Source organism: Mobula birostris, chromosome 2 (assembly GCF_030028105.1).
Source record: "Mobula birostris isolate sMobBir1 chromosome 2, sMobBir1.hap1, whole genome shotgun sequence".
Taxonomy (NCBI): domain Eukaryota; kingdom Metazoa; phylum Chordata; class Chondrichthyes; order Myliobatiformes; family Myliobatidae; genus Mobula; species Mobula birostris.
In genome coordinates this window covers 79,328,231-79,352,811 of record NC_092371.1, presented here as the reverse complement: position 1 = coordinate 79,352,811, position 24,581 = coordinate 79,328,231, and the positions used below count along the sequence as shown (strand labels likewise).

General features: G+C 41.1%; 1 pseudogene; it reads left to right on the top strand.

Annotated features, from left to right (window-relative positions):
- The first annotated feature begins 3,703 nt into the window (after window positions 1-3,703).
- Window positions 3,704-24,581, top strand: part of LOC140210655 (deoxynucleoside triphosphate triphosphohydrolase SAMHD1-like) — a 90,924-nt pseudogene continuing 70,046 nt past the window's right edge.

Genomic DNA, 24,581 nt, shown 5'->3' with positions numbered 1-24,581 from the left:
GACTCCTGACCTCCCTGTCACCACCCAGACCACATCACGTACGAAGCACCAGTAGTGTTATATTTTTGGCTTGTGTCATAAATGCACCTTATTAATTGTTAATTTATTTGTGCTAATATTACCTTATGTGTTGCGTGTGAGTTATACGTACTGTGTTGTGCACCTTGGTCTGGATTCGGTGGTAGACTTGTCTATGGTCGAAGGACAATGAATCTGAACTTGAACTTGATGCTGCCTGACCTGCTGAGTTCCTCTGACTATTCATTTGCAATCCTGTACTCACAGAGCTCATTATCATAGCTACGTGTTCGTTCTATTTCTGATGGCACGCTATCATGGAAAACATTTTCCTGTTCTGCCTCATTCCTCTCTGGGTTTAAATTGGAAGCCCTTTAAACACAAGCAGGAATGAAGTTTGTCTTGGAAGTAGTTCTCAGTGTTTACCTTGACAACTTTTACTGGTTGCAACATCAACCAGCTCTTAAGTTGATTTTCTCATGTGCTTTCCACACTTTCAGCATGCTTTGCTATTAGTCATATTTGTTTAGGCTTTTACTGGTAGTTCTGATAATTGGAAACACATTGCCACCTTCCCAAAAAGGACTTTTGTCCTTGTTCTGGTATGAGTTCCTGAAGGGAAGCTGGACTTGGAACAGGATGTTAAAGGTTCTCTGTAACCATGACCACTTCACAATCTGTGGATATGTGGTGTGACAAATCATAGAAATTATCCAACTCGTAGAAATTATGCTCTAGGTGTTGCTAACCTTTCCTCATGAGAATTTCATCCATTGTTTGGAATCCCTGAAAAAACCTCAAATGATAATGGCCACACTCCACAGGCAATTGACAGAAGTCTTGCAGGGTAAGCATCACTTCACCTATCCTTACCGCCCACAATCTACTAATGATGTTGAAAGTCAGAATGGAACCCTGAAAAACAAGTTGACTAAATTGTTGGAGGAAACTGGATTGAAGTGGCCAGCGGGGCTTCCACTGGCTCTCATCAGAATGCACTGTGCTCCAAACTGCGTAACAGGCCTAAATCCATGTGTGATAGTACCATGTTCTTACCAGTTGCTTCTCCCCTCTGGGTTAAACACATGACCTCCATACCACGAGTGAAAGCATGTTGCTGCATTGTGTGACACTGATACAAACCATTAAAGGTTTCCCATCAATAGGTACTTGAAGTCCAGGAGATCGTGCTCGCTAGAGAGTGTCAGACCTACCAGGAAGGAGAAGGGGTGCTGGTGAGATCCTGCCAATGAAACAATTGTCTCAAGTCTCAGTGGGAAGGCCCACTTCAAGTAATGCTAACTAGATATATTGCTCTGAAGGTTTAAATGAAGCTGATATGGATCTAGACATCTCATCATACGTCAAGCCAGTGGTACCACCAAATGGAAGGACAGAATTAGTTCTGCGGTAGACTTGCAACCTAGGAAGTTTGGTGTCCCAACTGCTAATTCCTGATGGGTTTTAACAATGGACAAACACTCCCCACTCCATTCTTTCCCAGATTAGCATGGAAGTTCATTTAGTTGCTTTGGCAAAGCATGTGGGAGAAAGAAGAATGTGCTGATTGACCAACACAAGAATGTTGTGGGTGGTCTGAATGATAACAGGTCAGGTTTGTAGACAATGCAAGTAGAATGTGGTGTACAATAGATTATTCACAAGCCGGTAATGTCTCTGTTCATGCTATCCATGGCTCTGTTGACATTTAGTGGAGACCTGAAGTTATTTTGACTTCCCCCTCCCCATCCCAAATGATCTCAGGTGAATTTAATTCTACTGTATAAATGGGAGTTGTTTACTGGAGCTCAGTTGGTTCCCCAGGTGAAGGCGGGCTGTGCTCTGGGGGAGAGAGACAGAGAGCGAGACTGCGCGAGATATATATATATATATATATATATATATATATATATGAATGGATCCTGCCATTCTGTTTGCACAATTTATTGCAGGAAGTGGGAGGGTATTATCTCTGGTGGGGCACAGGCTGCAACTCTGTGCAATAAATTGCTTTGTTGGGGTATTTCAGGGTAGTATGAATGTATAAGTTTTCTGTAATTGTCACTTCACTCCTTTTCATTATATTTTTTCTTCATTTCAAGATTCACTTTCTTGCAGGCAGTCACAGTAAAGACAAAGAAACACAGTAGAATCAATGAAAATCTGCATACTACAAAGGCTGACAAACAACCTGTGTGAAAAAGACAACAAGTACTGCAACTACACAAAAGAAAACAAAACAATAATAGTAAATATCGAGAATACGAGTAAGAGTCTTTGAAAGGGAGTCCATAGGTTTTGGAATCAGTTCAGTGTTAGGGTGAGTGAAGTTATCCAACACTGAACTGAATCCACAATCTATGGACTCACTTTAGGGAGTCTTTATTGGATAAAGAATTTCATGAGAATGGCATATAAGTACTTTGAAAATAAATTTACTGTATTTCGAATTTACTTTGGATAGTGGGAAATATTTTTGTGACATCTGACTTTGGATCGCACGGCTCCATCAGCCCAGTTTAAGATGTCTCTCCTGCAGTGAGGTTACATGATCATTGGAAAAACGTAACTTCAGCAGGGTTTCAGTCTGAAATGTCGACTGTACATTTTTCCATGGATGCTGCCTGGCCCACTGGGTTCCTCCAGCATTTTGTGTGCGTTGCTCAGATTTTCAGCATCTGCAGATTTTCTCTTCTTTGGTATATAATCATTTACCCTTTAATTGCGTTTTCTTTGTCAACAGGGCAATATTTTAATGTTTTGCCTTTTTCTTGATTCTTATGGAATGGTGGACTGTGGAATATCAATAAAGTTGGGTTCAATCTGATCAATACAGGTTTCCCCTGCTATCCAAAGTTAGAACGTTCCTATGAAATGGTTCGTAAGCCAGTATGTCGTAAAGTGAATAAGCAATTACCATTTATTAATGTGGGAAAAAATTTTGAGCATTCCCAGATCCAAAAAATAACCTACAAAATCATGCCAAATAACACATAAAACCTCAAATAACAGTAACATATAGTAAAAGCAGGAACGATATGATAAACACACAGCCTATATAAAGTAGAAATACTTTTCTGCAGCACTGTAGAGTGCAGCGACAATCTTGCGGAAGCGCTCTAGGCAGAAACACTCTCTCCAGTAACCTTTAAGCTATGAAGCTGCCAAATCATACCAAATAAGATATAAAAATACGCAGCCTATATAAAGTAGAAATAATGTATGTACAGTGTAGTTTCACTTACCGGAATCGGGAAGACTCCAATAAATTGCAGTTTCGTCACAGTTAAACACTTGCTTATACGAATAACTACCCGACGCAATCGGCAATCGCCTCTGATCTGGGCCGACATTTACGTGCCGGGTGGCACTTAATTAATTAGCTTGTTTATTTCGGCTTTTTTCTTAAAGATGTGGTGGGTGCGTTCTGACTACTGCTGCACCGCTGCATTCTTCGCAGCCCGGTATTGGTCCATGGCCGAGACGTTGGGGACAACTGCTTAAACTATGAAGCTGCTGTTGCCTCAGAAACCAATCAAACGGGGGACATCACGTGATGACAAGTGATTGAGACGTATGAATCCAGCTCTCCCGTAAAAAATCAGCAAAGTACCATTTAAACAAAACAAAGTTAATAAATACTTTCCAAAAACTACTTATAAACTTCTCAAGATTATTTTACGATATGCCTCGTAAATCGCAACAGAAGAAGTCTGCTGTTGTGAAGTTGCTGCGAGACAGGAAGGAAAAAGGGCCTACTGCAGCGATAGATCCTTGGACTCAGGTTGGATCTCCTTCGGAGGAGACACGTTTTATCTCTGGCGTTGAAGAACAGGGAGCAATAGCAGCAGCGGCGGTCCCTGGGAAGAAGATGCCGGAATTGCGCATGCGCAAAGAAGTTGGCATGCGCAAATCGATACAACTTAGACTACAAGAACCGACGGCCACTGCAAGCGAAAGTGACCCAGAATCAGAATCGGATTCTGCAGAGAACACAGATAAAGAAGAAGAGGATGAACTGGAAGAGACTAAAAGTAAAGGATATGATGGAGACATAACAGAGGCTTTATTGCAAGTAATGACTGAATTAAAAGGAGCAAAAATAGAGATTAGAAACATGAAGCTGAGCTATGATAAAGCTATGAGAAGACAGGAGAAAATGGATAAGAAACTTCAAAATCTGGAAAGAACAATGGAACATATTAACCACAGAGTGGAAAAAACAGAAAATGATATGCTTGTCTAGAAAACGGAAAGAAATCGACTGTTGGAGAAAGTGGACGTGCTGGAAAATTTTAGTAGACGAAATAATATTAAGATTGTTGGTCCTAAAGAAGGTATAGAGGGAGACAATCCAATAGAATTTTTTCAAAGATGGATCCCGGAAACTTCGCAAATGAAAGAGGAAGACCGATCAATTGAAATTGAACGGGCACATAGAGTTCTAAGACCAAAACCACAAGGTGACCAATATCCACGATCAATTTTAATAAAATGTTTAAGGTTTCAAGACAAAGAAAAGATTGTGCAGGCCGCTGCTCAAGCTGCCAAGAATAGAAAAGGGCCATTGATGATAAAAGGGAAAAAAAAAATCTTTTTCTACCCTGACTTAAGTTATGAACTTTTGAAGAGAAGGAAGAAATTTAATCCAGTGAAAAAAGTCCTTTGGGATCACGGTTATCAATTTATACTGCGCTATCCTGCAACCTTGAAGATTTTTTTGGCTGCCGGAGAAAAAAGATTTTTTGACGACTACCAGAAAGCGGAGGAGTTTGTGCGAGATTCTTTGAAGATACAAGAGCAAACCCAGGGGAGCGAGATGGATTAAAGATGAAGATTTTGTCAAGGAATGGACTTGGCAGATTTTTAAAAGCGAAAGAATATATAAATATATTATTAATTATATGATGGAGGGGAAGAAAGGTTAAACTTTGAAGAATATTAGTTGGGAATAGTGACATTAATTTTTCTATATATATACAATGTTTTTGTTATGGGGGAGCTGGAAGAAATACTGACCAATCGCTACGGAATTCATTTGTGCAAGCGTGGCAATAGCCATGACCCGCAAAATGGAGGGGGGTAGTTTTGTGTATCTTTTCAATAACAACATTAGTAGGGGGGTATTTTGTTGTTTTTCTTTTTGTATCTTATCTTTTTTTTATTTCTTTCTTTTTGCCTGGAAGATTGAGAGGGAAACACATAGCAACATGGTGAAGTTTAAAGAGATTCCCCAAGGAACTATGAGAGTTGAGATGTTAAGTAACGTTTTAGATTGGAGTAACTTTGTTAAGAATAATGACTAATTTGTTGAATTTTTTGAGTTTTAATGTTAATGGGCTTAATGGACCGGTGAAAAGAAAAAGCATCTTAACACATATTAAGAAAATGAAGGTAGATTTAGCCTTCTTACAGGAAACGCATTTAACAGAAACAGAACATCAGAAATTAAAACAACAGGAATTCTGCAGATGCTGGAAATTCAAGCAATACACATAAAAGTTGCTGGTGAACGCAGCAGGCAGTCGACGATTCAGGCCGAGACCCTTCGCCAGACCTGACTATCCCTCCTGAATATTGACTATCCTTGAACGTTGAGCTCCCATCCCTGGTCACCCTGGAGCCATGTCTCTGTGATCCCAACTATATCATAATCATTAATAACAATCTGCACTTTCAATTCATCCACCTTATTACGAATGCTCCTTGCATTGACACACAAAGCCTTCAGGCGCTCTTTTACAACTCTCTTAGCCCTTATACGATTATGCTGAAAAGTGGCCCTTTTTAATGCTTGCCCTGGATTTGTCGGCCTGCCACTTTTACTTTTCTCCATAGTATTTTTAGTTTCTACCCTCACTTTACACCCCTCTGTCTCTCTGCACTGGTTCCCATCCCCCTGTAGTGAACTAACCTCCTCACGCCTAGCCGCTTTAATTTGATTCCCACCCCCAACCATTCTAGTTTAAAGTCACCTCAGTAGCCCCCGCTAATCTCCCTGCCAGGATATTGGTCCCCCTAGGATTCAAGTGCAACCCGTCCTTTTTGTACAGGTTGCACTTGAATCCTAGGGGGACCAATATGTGATTATACACTGTCAACTTTTTTCTGAATTATGGACCTTCATGAATATTTATGCACCAAATGAAAATGATGCAAAATTCATACAAGAAGCTTTTTTGAATTTGGCTGATGCACATGAAAAATTGTTAATAGGAGGAGATTTTAATTTTTGCCTCGACCCAGTCTTAGATAGATAACTAAGGCTGTCACAAAATCGAAGGTAGTAAAACTAACTTTAACTTTAAGGTTTAAATTTGATTGATATATGGAGAAGAATTAATCCCAAAGAAAGAGGTTATTTGTTCTATTCTAATAGACACAAAACTTACTCAAGGATAGATTTTTTCTATTATCAATGAATATTCAACACAGAGTGAAAAATATGGAATATAAAGCAAGAATATTGTCAGATCATTCTCCTTTATTAATGACAATAATAATGACGGATAAGGAAGAAGTGACTTGTAGATGGAGATTTAATTCAACATTATTAAAAGGTCAAGACTTTTGTGATTTTATGAAAAAACAGATCCAATTTTTTTTCAATACAAACTCTCATTCAGTGGATGATAAATTTATACTATGGGATGCGATGAAAGCATATTTGAGGGGTCAGGTAATAAGTTATACGACTAAAATTTAGAAAGAATATATGGCAGAACTAGATCAATTGGAAAAAGAGATTACAAAATTAGAAAAAGAATCTCAAAGACATATGACAGAAGAAAAATGAAGACAACTTGTCAATAAGAAGTTACAATATAATACGCTTCAGACATATAGAATGGAAAAAGCAATTACGAGAACTAAGCAAAGGTATTATGAGTTAGGTGAGACAGCACACAAAATTCTTGCCTGGCAGTTGAAAACAGAACAAGCATCCAAAACGATAAATACAATTAGAACAAGTGCAAATAAAATTACTTATAAACCTTTAGAAATTAATGAAACCTTCAAAAGTTTCTATTCTGAATTATATCAATCAGAATCACAAAATGATGTTAATGAGATAGAAAGGTTTTTATCACAAGTAACTCTTCCAAAATTGAATTCGGAAGAACAGAAGGGATTAGATATGCCTTTTACATTAAAAGAGGTTGAAGAAGCTTTAGGATCACTCCAAAGTAATAAATCTCCAGGAGAAGATGGTTTTCCACCTGAATTTTATAAAAAGTTTAAAGATTTATTATTTCCTCCTTTTATGGAGTTAATACACCAAGCGGAAAGAAATACATAAACTCCCAGAATCTTTCTCAACAGCGATTGTAAAAGTATTGCCAAAAAAAGATAGAGATCCTTTAAAACCAGCATCATATAGGCCTATTTTTGGGTTGAACACGGATTATAAAATAATAGCAAACATTTTATCGAATAGATTATCTAAATATTTACCAAAATTAATACATATGGATCAGACAGGATTTATTAAAAATAGACAATTGGCAGATAATGTAACTCGGCTACTCAGTATAATTCATTTGGCACAAAAAAGGGAGGAGATGAGTATAGTAGTAGCCTTGGATGCAGAAAAAGCATTTGATAGATTGGAATGGGATTTCTTATTTAAAGTATTAGAAAAATATGGGTTAGGACCACCTTTTATAAACTGGATTAAAACTTTAAATACTAACCCTAATGCTAAAGTAGTGACAAATACTCAAATTTCAACACCATTCCAGTTAAAAAGGTCAGCTAGACAAGTTTGTCCATTATCACCTGCTTTATTTGTATTGGCAATAGAACCATTAGCAGAACTAATTAGAATTGATCAGATATTAAGGGTTTTAGAGTTAATCAGGAGGAATATAAAATTAACCTATTTGCTGATGATGTTTTGATTTACTTAACAAACCCACAGTATTCGTTACATAAATTATCTTCTAGATTGGATGAATATGGGAAAGTATCAGGGTATAAATAAAATTGGGATAAGAGTGAAATTTTACCTCTTACTAAAGGAGACTGTTGCCAATGTCGATAAGCAACCCAATTTAGATGGCCGGTAAATGGTATAAAGTATTTAGGTATAAGACTTGATAATGATGTAAAGAATTTATATAAATTTAATTATTTACCGCTATTGAAAAAAATTCAAGAAGATCTTGACAAATGGATGATACTACCAATAACATTGGTGGATAGAGTCAATGTTGTAAAAATGAATATATTTCCTAGATTACAGTATTTGTTTCAAAACAATTGTCACAGAAATTTTTTCAAGAATTAAATAAATGTGTGAGAAAATTTCTTTGGAAAGGTAAGATGTCAAGAATATCATTGGAAAAATTGACATGGAAATTTGAGTTAGGAGGGTTACAACTTCCAAACTTTAAGAATTATTATAAAGCAAATCAACTTAGATTCATCGCATCTTTCTTTGATGAACGAAAACCGGCATGGATCAGAATAGAATTAGATAAGATAGGAGAAAATACACCCGAAGATTTTATATATAAATGGGAATCTAAGTGGATACGGGAAAAGAAAGAATCTCCTATATTAAAACATTTGATTGATCTATGGAATAAGATAAATGTTGATAATGAAATAAAGAAATCTTTATTAGCAAGGAGACCTTTGTTTCAAAACAGACTTATTCTTTTTACAATGGATAATCAACTTTTATATAACTGGTACCAAAAAGGGATTAGATCTATAGGAAACTGTTATGAACGAGGTATATTGATGTCATTTGAACAACTGAAGAATGAATATAAAATATCAAATAACACTTTCTTTTGTTACCTTCAATTAAGGGCTTACTTAAAAGGCAAACTGGGTCAAACAATGTTTTTGCCAAAACCCAATGAAATTGAAATTTTAATTCAAAAAGGAAAAATTTTAAAAATTATTTCTTGTATGTATAATTTCTTGTATGTATGTATAATTAAACAAGGAATCCACAAGTCAAAACAAAAATGGGAAACAGATTTGAATATTAATATTGATGAAACAAATTGGTCAAGACTGTGTCTTCACAGTATGACAAATACAATAAACATTCGACTTAGGTTAGTACAATATAAATTTTTACACCAATTATATATTACACCGCAAAAAATAAATAGAATAAATTCAAACTTATCTGATCAATGTTTTCGGTGTCATCAAGAAATTGGTACTTTCATACATTCTACTTGGTCTTGTTCTAAAATTCAACTTTTTTGGATAAATTTAAGAATCTTATTGGAACAAATTACTGGAACTCAACTTCCACACAACCCTGTATTATTTCTATTATGTGATATTGAAAGGATAAAACCAAAACTTAAACTGAATAAATATCAGAAAGAATTCATAAAAATTGCATTGGCAGTAGCCAAGAAGGCTATAGCAGTTACTTAGAAATCGGATTCGTATTTAAGTATGAATCGTTGGAACAATGAAATGTCTAGTTGTATTCCACTCGAAAAAATTACTTATAATTTAAGAGATAAATATGATATATTTTTGAATATTTGGCGCCCTTATTTACAAAAGATTGGATGGCATATTTATTTGCTCCGATGATAAAGATATTGGTCCCTTGGGGAAAGTAATAAATAAATGTACTAAATTTATTTTGAATCCCATGGAGCATGTGGAAACTTTCCAATATCTGGGCAGTTCATCTTTCTTTTTCTTTTTTTCCGTTTTTTTTCAGCTAGGGGTATATATCGGGGGGGGGGTAGGGTTAAAGGGAGGGGGTAGGGTAGTCATATCTTTCTATTTAATCACTTCAAAAACTCAATAAAAATTATATTAAAAAAAAAGAAACCGTTCAAACCACCCATGACTATCTTTAAATTCCACCTCGCAACACTTTCATTACCATCGTCTAGTGCTTTCTGTTTCAGCTTATTAAAAAGACTGACTGATTTGTCCTTAAGTATAAGAAAACTTAACGGAACACCACGCTTTGTACACCCATCAATCCACTCAAGCAATAGACTTTCCATTTTATCCATTATTGGATGCCGAGAGACCAATTTGCTATGAGCAGAACCACAGTAACATCGGCAGCTTTCAAAATTCTTTATCTCTGCGTATAAATAGTGCGAATGGTGGACACAGGAAAATTCAATGCGTGGACAATGTCCTTACTTCGTTCACCACGATCGAAACGCTTAATTATGTCTAGTTTTACACTAAGTGTAACACCCTTACGAGCTCTTTTAGGCTTTTCCGATACTTTAGAACTCATCTTGCTATCAGATGCACAAAATAAATCGTGATAAAGCACGTGTTTAAGCAATGCCGGCTAGAATGCAGTTCCGGGGGAGGAGCTTGGCTGCTCGGGCGCACGCTGCCTTTTTTCATAACAGTGAAAACACCTTCTGTTAGTGAAAACAGGTAACTAATGTAGGTCTTTCGTAACAGCGAGGTGTCATAAAGCAATCGTCTGGAATACGGGGGCCACCTGTATCCTGTGTGTAACTTTGCTGGTACGCTTCTTGTGACGACAGTTAAAGTTGTTTAACACAATCAGTCAGATTAAGTGAATTACTACTACAGACTGTTTCACCCCCTGAGGTGAGTACAGTGTAATACGGTTCTCATGACTACCTGCTGTGCTCCCAGTCATGTGACAGGCCTATCCGTGAATGAGAAAGTATTGGGATGCGTCATGCTCTTACCAGTTGTTCCTCCCCTCTGGGTTAAACAGATGACATCCAGACCATGAGTGAAAACATGTTGCTGTATTGTGTGGCTCTGATACACACTCAAAGGTTTTCATTAACTGGTATTGAAGGCCAGAAGATTGTGCTGGCTTCAGAGAGTCACACCTACCAGCCTGGAGATGGGATAGTGGTGAGATCGAACTGACGAAACCATTGCCTTGAGCCTTGGTGGAAAGGCCCATTTTAAGTACAGCTAACTAGGTACATTGCTCTGAAGGTGCAAGTGAAGCCGATGAGGATCCACACATCACACATTAAGAAAACAGTGTCACAAAGCAGAGAACCAACAGCCAGAAAACCCTTTCTGACGAGGACTGACTAACTAAACTTTTTGATCATTACTGCTTGTGATAAGTTTAATGTATTCTGTCTGACACTAACACATTTGTCAGTTTTAGTCTGAGCCTGTCGCCACGACTCCTGAACCGTCCCGCACCGACCTGCGGTGGGTGGATCGGGCGGGCGCGCGTCAGGTTGCTGTCTGGCCCTACACTCTATCCGCCAGAGAAAGCACACTCAGGTTGGAGGAACAACACCTGATATTCCATCTGGGTAGCCTCCAACCTGATGGCATGAACATTGAATTCTCAAACTTCCACTAATGTCCCACCTCCCCCTCGTACCCCATCCGTTATTTATTTATTTATATGCACACATTCTTTTTCTCTCTCTCCTTTTTCTCCCTCTGTCCCTCTCACTATACCCCTTGCCCATCCTCTGGGTTCTCCCCCCCCACCCCCTTTCTTTCTCCCCAGGCCTCCTGTACCATGATCCTCTCATATCCCTTTTGCCAATCAACTGTCCAGCTCTTGGCTCCATCCCTCCCCCTCCTGTCTTCTGCTATCATTTTGGATCTCCCCCTCCCCTCCCACTTTCAAATCCCTTACTAGCTCTTCCTTCAGTTAGTCCTGATGAAGGGTCTCGGTCTGAAACATCGACTGTACCTCTTCCTAGAGATGCTGCCTGGCCTGCTGTGTTCACCAGCAACTTTTATGTGTGCTGCACATAATTCCAGCATCTGCAGATTTCCTTTGCGTTTTTAGGTCCAACTTCGAGTTTACTTTAAGGGAGGCACGGACGTACCACATGACAGTGTGACGACTGATGCAATACAGGTATTTATACATATAATGAAAAATGAATTAAATGAAAAGGATTGAGATTACACAAACAGTACTTAAATATTAAAAACACAACATTAGGTACATGGATGAGGTGGGGCTCTGGTCTTCCATAGGAACAGGTAGAAAAAGAGGTCAGCAGGGACTAAATGGGACAAATGGCCTGGTTCTGTGCTGCAGTGCTCTATCACTAATTCACACTGGATCAGACATCGCCCGCTCTGTCATAAATGTACAATCCTTCAGCCATTATGGCATGGATTGGAGCCCCTAGGTCCATTAAGTCCATTATAATTCTGGATAGAGCAAACTTCCATTTTGTTCCCTTAGCTATTCCCTTCAAGTGGCAATCCAGGTTGTTTCTAAAGTGCTTCCATCATCTGCTGCTCGCTGTTGGTAGTCTATTTACCTCTGAGCTGGAGCTTCCATAAAATCATTCACTGAGAACAGCGTGCTTAATGGTCATTTGGCCTATTGTGTCCATGCCAGCTAAAGACAGACTATAGGTTTAACCCATTTCACAGCTCTCAGTCCACAACCCTGAGTGATGATCTACATAAGAATTTCTTGCTCCACCAGTCTTTGAAGCATTAAGTTGTAATCAGACCCAGTTTCTGTCTGTCTGGAGTTTCTACACGACACTCCAGCAGAGAACATGAGGTTCTCCTGTGGGTTTCTCCCATATCCCAGACACAGACTAGTCAGTTTGTTGTCCACTGTAAGTTGCCTCTGGCTTTGGTGGGAAGCAAGAGGGTCAAGAGATTAATCGACAAGTGAGAGAGAATACAGGGAAATAGGTGAGGGGGCTGAAAGGAATGCAATGAGGACCAGTATTCCCGTTGCTGACTGTAAGGAGTTTGTACATTCTCCCTATAACAGTGTGGGTTTCCTCCGAGTGCTCCAGTTTCCTCCCACAGTCCAAAGACATACCAGTTGGTACGTTAATTGGTCAGTGTCAATTGTCCCATGATTGGGCGAGGGGTAAATCGGGGGTTTCTGGGTGGCATGGCTGGAAGGGCCAGAGGGGTCTGTTCCATGTTCTATCACAATAAATAAATTAGATGCATCAAATGATCTTCTCCATCAGAATATATGTAGACTGTAAATACCAGAACCACAGCATACATGGGTTTCAGTCACCTTTTAGGGACTATACTATTTCACAATGGACCACAGATGCTAGAATCTGAAGGAACACACAAACTGTTGGAGGAACCCAGCAGGGGTTTGACCTAAAACATCGACAATTCCTTCCCCTGTCCATAATGTCCTTTGGCTTTAATGGTGTCATATTTACAAATACTGATTCCAATGTTTAAACAGTAAAGCTGGATGACTGGAAAATTATAAATGTTACTCCGCTATTTAAGAAGGGTGGGAGACAGCAGAAAGGAAACTATAGACCTGTAATTCTGACATCAATGGTTGGGAAGTGGTTGGAATCGATTGTTAGGGATGAGATTACGGAGTACAGGAGGCACGTGACAAGATAGGCCAAAGCCAGAATGGTTTCATGAAAGAAAAATCCTGCCTGACTGACCCACTGCAATTTTTTGAGGAAATTACAAGCAGTGTAGACAAAGAAGATGTAGTAGATGTGATGTACTGCGATTTTCAGAAGCCCTCTGACAAGGAGCCGCACATGAGGCTGCTTAGCAAGGTAAGAGCCCATGGAATTACAGGGAAGTTACTAGTATTGGTGGAGCATTGGCTGATCGGCAGAAAATAGAGAATGGGAGTGAAGGGATCCTATTCTGGCTGGCTGCCGGTTACCAGTGGAGTTACATAGGGGTCAGCGTTGGACTACTGCTTTTTACAACGTATGTCAATGATTTGGACTATGGTATTAATGGATTTGTGGCTAAATTTGCCGATAATGCAAAGATAGGTGGAGGAGTGGGTAGTGTTGAGGAAACAGAGAGGCTTAGATGGTTTAGAAGAATGGACAAAGAGGTGGCAAATGAAATACATTATCGGAAAGTGTATGGTCATGCACTTTAGTGGAAGAAATAAACGGGCAGACTATTATTTAGATGGGGGGAGAATTCAAAATGCAGAGATGCAAAGGGACTTGGGAGTCCTTGTGCAGGATACCCTACAGGTTAACCTCCAGGTTGAGTTGGTGGTGAAGAAGGCAAATGCAATGTTGGCATTCATTTCTAGATATATAAAATATAAGAGCAGGAATGTGATACTGAGGCTCTATAAGGCACTAGTGAGATAACACTTGGAGTATTGTGTGCAGTTTTCAGCTCCTTATTTTAGAAAGGATACACTGACATTGGAGATGGTTCAGAGGAAATTCACGAGAATGATTCCAGGAATGGAAGGGTGAGTGTATGAGAAATGTCTGGCAGCTGTTGGGCTGTATTCCCTGGAGTTCAGGAGAATGAGGGGGGATCTCATAGAAACATCCCAAATGTTAAAAGGCCTGAACAGATTAGATATGGCAAAGTTATTTCCCATGGTAGAGGAGTCTAGGACAAGAGGGCACGACTTCAGGATTGTAGGATGTCCATTCAAAATAGAGATGTGGAGAAATTACTTTAGTCAGAGGGTGGTAAATCTGTGGAACTTGTTGCCACAGGCGGCTGTGGAGGCCAAGTCATTGGGTGCATTTAAGGCAGAGATAGATAGGTTCTTGATTCGCCAGGGCATCAAAGGGTATGGGGAGAAGGCAGGGGAGTGGGGATGACTGGAAGAATTAAATCAGCTCATGATTGAATGGTGGAGCAGACTCAATGGCCCAAATGGCCTACTTCTGCTCCTATATCTTATGGTCTTATAAACCTGACTGTCTTCTTCAGGGCTAAGTTAGTCACATGATGTCCCCCTCGGGACTCCTCCTCGTAAACGCTCTTAAGTGAGCAGGGCATGGATCAGGTTTACTGTTGAAACATTCCGATCAGTATCTGTAAGTGTGTGGCCAAAGGATAGTATGGATGGATTTGCTAACCAGTCACAAAGCTTCCATTGTCAGATACATAATTCCTTCCTCTCCCCCACCACCTCCTGCAGATGCTACTCAGCCTGCTGAGTTCCTCCAGCCTATTGTTTATTTCTCTTTCTACTGACCGTGGCTCTCTTTATCCAGAGTTTTCCCCCCAACTTTTTGATGCTTTTCAAGATTCAAGATTATTTATTTCTCTTCTTCAATACATGAGTGTAAAGGAGCCCAACATATTGATGCAATTACAAAGAAGGCATGTCACCAGTTATAGTTCATGAGGACTTTGAGGAGATTTGGGATGTCACCAAATCTCCAGCAATTTTCTACAGATGTACCATAAAAGCATTCTAACTGGTTACTTCACTGTCTGGTATTGCGGGGTCTTTGTACAGGATCAGAAAAAGCTGCAGAAAGTTGTAAACTTATCCCTCTCCATCACAATAAATGTAAATATAAAAGCAATCCTATGAATCACAAGAACAAGTAATTGTTGAGTGTTGCTGTCCAGTATGTACATTAGATTAGTTTGTATACAGAGATTTACATTAGATTAGTTTGTATACAGAGACTGATTTTATGTACATAAAGTGATGTTTGGTGCAGGAGTATCTGAACATAAGGTGATGCTGACGGGAAATGATTAAGTGCCTGATGTGGATGTAATGGTGGTGGGGGGTGGTGGGGTGGGTTTGTGGGTGGAGACGTTGATCAGCCTGTCAGTGTGGGGGAAGTAACTCTTGTTGAATCCAGTGGTCGTGGTGTGGATGCTGCACAGCCTCTTCCCTGATCGGAGTGGGACAAACAGTCCATCAACAGTCTGGGTGGGATCCTTTATGATATTGCTGGCCCTTTTCCATCTATAGTTGTTTCTATGTTCTTTCTTAGAACTTTTGACCAACCAGAGATAAACCATCTTAATCATTTTATTTTCCTTTAGATAAAGTAGTTGCATACTCAGGTGATGGAACTGAGAAATTTATCCCATTTTTTCCCCAATGAAGTCCCAGTCTGTGGCCACTTGAAAGAGAACACCCTAAGTATGAAGACACCGTGGTAGGCCATGATATTACAAGTGTTAACAGCCAATAGTATCCATGTGTTAAAGGCAAATAATACTACAGATTTAATAAAACAACTGACACATAGCAAATGTCACCCTTGTTGGATTAGCCTGTAAAATAGCTATTTTCTGTGCAGTTTAACAAATAATTGCCTGGTTGTATTTCATATACAGTGGCTGCCTATATGCAAATAACTGTTTAGTACGTTTCCTAGTGTGTGTATGCAGTTGTTCAGTCTGCCCCCTAGTGGCTACAATTCTATATGATTCTATGAAGTTCTTGGGCATCACATTATTTGGATAGGGGCCATTTGATTGGTTAACTCTTATCTACAGATTTGAATGCAATGTTTCTTATTTATGGTATAAAAGGAGCCGAACACCTTATCTTGCCACATTTATTCTTTAAGTCTTTGACTCTTCTTTTCCTTCACCTTCTATAATTTCCAATTCTCTTTGTTATTTCAGCACGCAATCAAATGTTCGTGAAGTAACAAGTTTCATGCCTCTTTCTTGACTTCCAAAAGAACCTTGGATAAAAAGCATCAGAATCCAACACCCTAGAATCCTTTGTTTACATCTTTACCTTGTCTTGGTAAACAAATGGCTCTTCTAAGCGATTCTATACCTAGGTTGACTGCACACTATCTGTACATTATCTTGCAAAGCACAATGTCAATTTATTATCAAAGTATATATATATGTCATCATATGCAACCCTTGTCTTGTCACAACACAATATCTTGCAAAATGATGGTCACCTTTCTCTGTTCTGAAGTGTATGCACTACCCCTTCTCCCATCTCTCCCTCCATCACACAACGCACCTTCCCCATGTTGTGCAGCAGATGATCTGGTATTTCTGTAATAGGAGAATGTCACAGAAAAGACTGGAAGGAAGCACACTATTACAGCAAACAGCTAGAGGGCCAGATCCTCGTTCAGACGCAGAGATGGCCGGGCAGCGTGCACAGCTTGCAGGCAGTCTGGCAGGTCGGAGCAGTGACTGAGTACAAGTGAGGAAACAGGGCAGCTGAACTGTAGGAAACTGCTCCCCAACTATGTCACCACAGGAGTTTGCTCAGCATCTGGTTTGTCCCTCGTTACATGCTACTGATGTACAGTGGAGAATATTCTGACTGGCTGCATTACCATCTGCTATGGACGCTCCAACAGACAAGATCGAAAGAGGATGCAAATGTTTGCAGACTTGGTCAGCATATTGAGGATATCGAGGGTATTGCCTCAAGATGGCAGAATCCATCATCAAGGGCCTCATCTCCCAGGACTTGCTCTCTGTCACTTCTCCCATCAGGGAGCAGTTGCAGCTGGCTGAAGATGCACACTTAAAATTTTAGGACCAGTTTCTTCCCCTCCACCATCAGATTTCAACTCATGAACACTAATTATTTCAGTTTTGCATCTTTTAAAACATTTTTTCATTATGTGACATGGATGAGGAAGTGGAGGGATGGGTTAGTGAATTTGCTGATGACATAAATGTTCGCGGTGTTGTGAATAGTGTCATAACAATGTAATAGAGAAATGGAAGTCATTTAAAGGTGAAATTTTGAGAGTACAGAATCTTTATGTTCCTCTTAGGTTGAAAGGAGAGGTTTAAAGTTTGATAGAGCCATGGTTTTCAAAGGATATTGGAAACTTGGTTGGGAAAAAGAGAGATATATTAGGTGATGAGAACACTCAGTCCTCTTTCATTGTCATTTAGAAATGCATACATGCGTTAAGAAATGATACAATGCTTCTCCGGAGTGCTATCACAGAAGACAGGACAGACCAAAGACTAACACTGACAGAACCACATGATTATAACATATAGTTACAGCAGTGCAAAGCAATACCATAATTTGATGAAGAACAGACAGTGGGCACAGTAAAAAAAAGTCTCAAGATCCCGAGTCGATTCACTCCGGAGTTCCCGATAGCAGGCGGCAAAAGGAAGAAACTCCCTGCCATAAACCTCCAGGCACCGTCAACTTGCCGATACCTTGGAAGCAGCCGACCACAGCCGACTCTGAGTCCATCCATCCGAAAACTCCGAGCTTCCGACCAGCCTCTCCGATACACCCTCCCGAGCGCCATCCTCTGCCGAGTGCCTTCAACCTCTCCCGGCCTCTGAAACACGCAAAGCCGAGGATTTCGGGGCCTTCAGCTCCGGAGATTCCGGTTACCACACAGTAGCAGCGGCAGCGAAGCGGGCATTTCAGAAGTTTTCCAGATGTTCCTCCGTGCTCTCACATCCGTCTCCATCAAATCAGAATTGTGCACGGTCCCCTATTTGACAGATAACAGATATCACCACCACATAGAAGATTTTACTGGCGACAAGAGGCCTGCATACTCCAAAGGACCTCAGTCTCCTCAGGGAGTAGAGGCGACTCTGGCCCTTCTTGCACACAGCCTCTGTGTTGGTGCTCCACTCAAGTCTGTCAACCAGGTGCACCCCCAGGTTCTTGAAGTTCCTCACCACATCCACATCCTCACCATCAACAGTAACAGGGAGCAGTGCAGGCTTAGTCTTCCTAAAGTCCATCACCATCTCCTTTGCCTTACAGATGTTGAGCTACAGATGATTCACCTTGCACCATTTGACAAAGTCCTCCATCAGGACCCTGTATTCATCCTCCTGTCCCTCCTCAACTATTGCTAAGTCACCAGGGAATTTCTGCTATTTGACATGACTCAGTGTTGTATTTAAAGTCCCAGGTATACATGGTAAACAGGGGAAGGGAGCTAATACGGTCCCCTGTGGGGCCTCAGTGCTGCTTATAGACATTCCTGACACACAGCTCTGAAGCCACACTAACACACAAGCACAAACTCCAGTCGGCCAGTCCATTATCCAGGTTACGATGCAAGTCTCAAACTGCATTGAACAGAGTTTTCCCCCAGCAATGAGGGCTGTACGGTGTTAAAGGTGCTTCAGAAATCAATAAACACATGATCCTCACAGTGCTGCCCTGCCTAGTAATAAACATAATTGTCTTTTTTTTAATTATGACATTTCCCTGTTGGATTGCATTCCTGTGACCAGTCATAATCAGAGCAGGAGTCGCCTGTTCGGCTCCTCAAACCTCATCATTGATCTGATTTTGGTCTCAGCCCCTTAACTCTCCATCCTGAAGCAAAAATCCAACGGAGCCTCGTATCAACGCTCAGCAGCTGCTGTATTAGGTACACACAGACCACTGCGCATTGATGCAACTGTCTAATCAGACAATCCTGTGGCAGCATGAAAACCTGCAGACATTGTCAGAAAACACATACAAAATGCTGGAAGAACTTAGCAGGCCAGGCAGTATCTATGGAAAAGAGTAAACAGTCAATGTTTCGGGCCAAGAGCCTTCATCAGAAGTGGAGAAAATAGATGAGAAGTCAGAGTAAGAAGGTGGGGGAGGGGGGAGGGAGGCACAAATAGTCGTAGATGACAGGTGAAACCGGGGGGTGGGCAGGTGAGGGGTGAAGTAAAGAGCTGGGAAGTTGATTGGTGAAAGAGATAAAGGGCTGGAGAAGGGGGAATCTGACAGGAGAGGACAGAAGGCCATGGAAGAAAGAAAAGGGGAGGAGCACCAGAGGGAGATGATGGGCAGGTAAGGAGATAAGGTGAAGAGGGAAAAGGAAATGGGGAACCGTGCGGCAGGGGGGCATGGTAGGAGTAGGGAGGGGGAATTACAAGATGTTTGATAAGTCGATGTAGGCTACCCAGATGGAATATAAGGTGTTGCTCCTACACCCTGAGTGTGCCCTCATCGCGGTAGTAGAGGATGCCATGGACTGACATATTGGAATGCAAAGTGAAATTATAATGCATGGCCACTGGGGGATCCCGCTTTCTTTCATCAGATGGAGCATAGGTGTTCGGTGAAGTAGTCTCCCAATCTTCATCAGGTCTCACCGATATACAGCAGCCACACCAGGACCACCGGATGCAGTTGATAACCAATACAGGAGATAAGGGGATGGTGGGGGAACTGAATGAGTATTTTGCATCAGTCTTCACTGAGGAAGACATCAGCAGTATACCGGACACTCAAGGGTGGCAGGGAAGAGACGTGTGCGCAGTCACAATTACGACAGAGAAAGTACTCAGGAAGCTGAATAGGCTAAAGGTCGATAAATCTCCCAGACCAGATGGAATGCACCCTCGTGTTCTGAAGGAAGCAGCTGTGGAGATTGCGGAGGCATTAGCGATGATCTTTCAAAAGTCGATAGATTCTGGCATGGTTCCGGAGGACTGGAAGATTGCAAATGTCACTCCAGTACTTAAGAAGGGGGCAAGGAAGCAAAAAGGAAATTATAGACCTGTTAGTTTGACATCGGTGTTTGAGAAGTTGTTGGAGTCAATTGTCAGGATGAGGTTATGGAGTACCTGGAGGCATATGACAAGATAGACAGAACTCAGCATGGTTTCCTTAAAGGAAAATCTTGCCCGACAAACCTATTACAATTTTTTGAGGAAATTACAAGTAGGCTAGACAAGGGAGATGTAGTGGATGTTGTATATTTGGATTTTCAGAAGGCCTTTGACAAGGTGCCACCCATGAGGCTGCTTAACAAGATAAGAGCCCATGGAATTACAGGAAAGTTACATACGTGGATAGAGCATTGGCTGATTGGCAGAAAACAGAGAGTGGGAATAAAGGGATCCTATTCTGGTTGGCTGCCGGTTACCAGCGGTGTTCCACAGGGATCCGTGTTGGGGCCGCTTCTTTTTACGTTGTAGATCAACGATTTGGATTATGGAATAGATGGCTTTGTGGCTAAGTTTGCTGATGATACGAAGATAGGTGGAGGGGCCAGTAGTGCTGAGGAAACAGAGTCTGCAGAGAGACTTGAATAGATTGGAAGAATGGGCAAGGAAGTGGCAAATGAAATACAATGTTGGAAAGTGTATGGTTATGCACTTTGGCAGAAGAAATAAACTGGCAGACTATTATTTAAATAGGGAGAGAATTCAAAGTTCTGAGATGCAACAGGACTTGGGAATCCTTGTGCGGGATACCCTTAAGGTTAACCTCAGGTTGAGTCGGTGGTGAAGAAGGCAAATGCAATGTTGGCATTCATTTCTAGAGGAATAGAGTATAGGAGCAGGGATGTGATGTTGAGGCTCTATAAGGTGCGGGTGAGACCTCACTTGCAGTACTGTGGGCAGTTTTGGTCTCCTTATTTAAGAAAGGATATGCTGATGTTGAAGAGGATACAGAGAAGATTCACTAGAATGATTCCGAGAATGGGAGGGTTAACATATGAGGAACGTTTGTCCGCTCTTGGACTGCATTCCTTGGAGTTTAGAAGAATGGGGGGGGACCTCACAGAAACATTTCGAATGTTGAAAGGCATGGACAGAGTGGGTGTGGCAAAGTTGTTTCCCATGATGGGGGAGTCTAGTACGAGAGGACATGACTTAAGGATTGAAGGGCGCCCATTCAGAACAGAGAAGCGAAGAAATTTTTTTAGCCACAGAGTGGTGAATCTATGGCATTTGTTGCCATGGGTGGCAATGGAGGCCAAGTCATTGTGTGTATTTAAGGCAGAGATTGATAGGTATCTGAGTAGCCAGGGCATCAAAGGTTATGCTGAGAAGGCGGGGGAGTGGGACTAAATGGGAGAATGGCGGAGCAGACTCGATGGGCCGAATGGCTGACTTCTGTTCCTTTGTCTTTTGGTCTTATAACCGCAACAGACTCACAGGAGAAGTGTCACCGCACTTGAAAGGACTGTTTTCAGCCTCGAATGCTAGTGAGGGAGAAAGTGTAGCACTTGTTCCGCTTGCAAGGATACGTGCCAGGAGGAAAATCAGTGGGGAGGAATGAATGAACAAGAGAGATTGGCACGGAGTGATCCCTGTGGAAAGCAGAAAGTGAGGGGGGAGGGAATGATGTGCTTGGTGGCGGGATCCCATCGGAGATGGCAGAAGTTACGGAGAATTATGTGCTGGACGTGGAGGTTGGTGGGGTAGAAGGTAAGGACAAGAGGAACCCTATGCCTGGTGGGGTCATGGGAGAATGAGGTGAGGGCAGATGTATGCGAAATTGAAGAGTTGCAGGTGAGGACAGCGTTGATGAGGGAGGAAGGGAAGCCCCTTTCTTTGAAGAAGTAGGACATCTGCTTCGTTCTAGAATGAAAGCCTCATCCTGAGAGCAGATGCGGTGGAGACTGAGGAAGTGAGGGAAGGGGATGTCATTTTTACAAGTAACAGGGTGGGAAGAGGTATAGTCCAGGTAGTTGTGAGTGTCTGTGGGTTTATAATAGACATTAGTAGATAAGCTGTCTCCAGAGATAGAGACAAAGAGATCGAGAAAGGGGAGGGAGATGTCAGAAACGGACCAGGTAAATTTGAGGGCAGGATGGAAGTTGGAAGCAAAGTTGATGAAGTCGACAATCTCCGAATGGGTGCAGGAAGCAGCACCAATGAAGTCACCGATGTAACACAGGAAAACTTGCTGAGTTCCTCCAGCATTTTGTGTTGCTTAGAACTCCGGCACCTGCAGATTTTCTCTTGTTTGTGATTGGATCAGTTTCAGGAGGTTAAGTTGTTGTTCAGACCAGACATCAGGATGGGGAAGAATGTGACCTAAATGACTTTGACCATGGAATTATTGTTGGTGCCAGACGGGATAGATTATCTCAGAAACTGTTGATCTCTTGAAATTGTCACGAATAACAATCTCCAGAGTTTATAGAGAATGGTGAGAAGAACAAAAAATATCCAATGAGTGGCAGATCTGTGGGTAAAAACACCTTGTTAAGAGGTCAGAGGTGAATGGACAGGGAAGCACCAGTAACTCAAATAACCACGTGTCATAACCATGGTGTGCAGAAGAGCATCTCTGAACGCACAATGCATCAACCCTTTAGGTGGTTGGGAAGCATCAGAAGGCCACAAACATACACTCAGTGGCCATTTTATAAGGTACAGGGGGTACCTAATAAAGTGGCCACTGAGGTTATTCGATGTTCCAGAGATCCAGGAGATCTCAGAGCATGAGATTGTTCACTTTTCTAATTACTTGATCTGACTGACTGTGTTAAGTGACATTTACTTGCCACTGTTACAATGCCAGAACTGTACCAACAAAGTTACACACAATAAGGTATTGATCACACAAGCCCAACTTTATTGATATGCCACAGTTATTAACTGTGTCTCCAGATAATTCAAGAAAAAAAAACAAAACATTAAATATAGCACTATGGCAAAGAAAACACAATTAACAGCTCAATGATTATGAAACCTCACTCCAGGAGAAACCTCTGAAACGGGCTGATGGAGCCATGTGATCCAAGGTCAAATGTCACAAAAATGTTTCCTGCTGTCCAAAGTAAATTCAGAGTCAATGTCAATTCATTATTGAAGTATATATATAAGACCAGAAGATATAGGAGCAGAATTAGGCCATTTGGCCCGTCAATTCTGCTCTGCCACTCCATTATGGCAGATCCATTTTCTCTCTCAACCCCAATCTCTTGACTTCTCCCCATATCCCCTCATGCCCTGACCAATCAAGAATCTATCAACCTGTGCCTTAAATATACATACAACCTTCACAGCTGCCAAGAAATTCCTCCTCATGTCCATTCAAAAAGGATTCCCCTCCAGTCTGAGGTTGTGTCTTCTGGTCCCAGACTCTCCCACCATAGGTAACAGTCTCTCCACATCCACTCTATAAAGTCCTTTCACTATGTGATAGGTTTTAATGAGGTCACCCCTCATTTTTCTGAATTCCAGGAAATACAGGACCAGAGCCATCAAACACTCTTCATGTGACAAGCCATTCAATCCTGGAATCATTTTCCTGAACCTCCTTTGAACCCTCTCCATTTTCAGCACATCTTTTCTACAGGAAGGGGGCTAAACCTGCTCACAATGCTCGAAGTGAGGCTTCACCAGTGCTTTATAAAATCTCAAAATTACATTCTTGCTTTTATGTTCTAGTTTTCTTGAAATTTATGCTAAAATTGCATTGGTCGTCTTCGCCACAGACTCAAACTGTAAATTAATTTTCAGGGAATCCTGAACAAGGGCTCCCAAATAAATCCCTTTGCACCTCAGATTTTAGTATTTTCTCTCCATTTAGAAAATAGTCAACCCTTTCATTTCTTCTACCAAAGTGCATGACTTTCCACTTCCTGACATTGTATACCATCTGCCATTCCTTTGCCCATTCTCCTAATCTGTCCAAATCCTTTTGTAACGTCTCTACTTTCTCATCCAACTGTTTAAGATTAGATTAGATTCAACTTTATTGTCATTGTGCCAACTACAGATACAAAGCCAATGAAATGCAATTAGCATCTAACCAAAAGTGTAAAAGAATAGTATTATTTACAAAATAACTGCGAATAAAAAGTAAGTGCTACAGCACACAAATATAAAAGTACTGAGACAGAACAATGTGGGTGCAGTACTGCTTAGCGCTGAGATGTGAGGTTCAGCAGGGTCACAGCCTCAGGGAAGATGCTCTTCCTGTGCCTGCTGGTACGGGAGCGGAGGCTCCTGTAGCACCTACCGGATGGCAGGAGAGTGAAATGTCCATGGTTGGGGTGAGATGCATCCTTGATAATGCTTTTCCTCTTGCCCAGGTTGCATTTATGGTAGATGTTCTCAATGGTGGGCAATTGGGTGCTGATAATCCACTGGGCAGTTTTAACATGTAATGTTAAAAGAATTGTTCCCAACATAGACCCCTG